This window comes from Chrysochloris asiatica, unplaced genomic scaffold (genome assembly GCF_000296735.1).
Source record: "Chrysochloris asiatica unplaced genomic scaffold, ChrAsi1.0 scaffold00010, whole genome shotgun sequence".
NCBI lineage: Eukaryota > Metazoa > Chordata > Mammalia > Afrosoricida > Chrysochloridae > Chrysochloris > Chrysochloris asiatica.
Genome location: NW_006408528.1, coordinates 13,780,120 through 13,781,376, shown reverse-complemented (window position 1 = coordinate 13,781,376; position 1,257 = coordinate 13,780,120).

Here is a 1,257-nt window from a genome sequence, read left to right as displayed (position 1 = left end):
AACAACAACAATCAATTATAGGCAGAAGATGGACTTAAAGGATTTATATGGTGATATTTCTGGCTATTGCTTTCTCTCTCTTCAAGAGTCTATTTTATAATGGGATGCAAGGGAAACCAAGATTCAAAAGACATCCAACCATCTTAACATTATTTCCCTCCTTTTCCCCATTCAAACCATGTCTCAATTCCTGTATCCCAGAGCCCTGTTTTTCCAAGGTTTTGCATACATCGTCATTTATCCCTCTCCCACTTAGCCCATGCAAACCTTCCTAACTGTTCTCCTATCCATCTTGTTCTTCCATTCCCCTCCCCCTTCTTGTGTAGTGTCCCCCTTCCTAGCACCCAAACTATCCTGTGTCTATTCCCTGCCCTGTGCTCCACCTTCTCCTAACCCTAACCTTCACCCCGCCCCCCTCCCTCCACATTCTGGTAACCAGCAAAGAATACCACCACCCCCCTTTAGTATGTGTTCTTAGTCTTTTAAAGTAGTGGTCCTATGCAGTATTCCTCTTTTTGTGACTGACTTAATTTCACTCAATGTAATGTCCTCAAGGTTCATCCATGTTATGTGGTGGCTTGCAGATCCCTTGTTATTCTTCAAGGTAGCATAATATTCCATTGTGTGTATGTACCACAGTCCATCTTTATCTATTATGCTCGTTTTTGCTTTAAAGTTTATTTTGTCAGAGATTAGTACTGCCATTCCTGTTCATTTTTTAATTCCAATTAGCTTGGTATATATTTTTCCATTCTTTGACTTTTAATTTGTTTTTGTTTCTGTGTGTGCGATGTCTCTTGCAGACAGCATATTGAAGGATCTTGTTTTCTTATCCATTCTGCTACCCTCTGTCTCTTAACTGGTGCATTTAATCTGCTTACGTTCAGTGTAATTATCATTAGGTATGGATTAATTGCTACCATTATGTTTGTTCTTTTGTGATGTTGCTACTTTCTTTGTTCTGTGTGTCTTCCTGTGCTGAGTTCATGGTTTTTATGTTCTTTCTTTTGAGTTTCCTCATAGTTTTAATACTTCCATGTTCTTCTTGGATTTTCATTTTCTTGATATGTTGTGAAGTGTTCATTTTCTTTGAGGTTACCTTATAGTCCATTAACTTTTCCCTCTATTTAGTGCAGTTTATTTTATCTTGTAATCTACCTGATCTTCTCACCATCTGTATCTCAGTTCCTACATGTTTACCTTCTTTTAAAATGTAATTGTTTTGATCACAGACTGACCTCCCAGATTCTCTGAGTT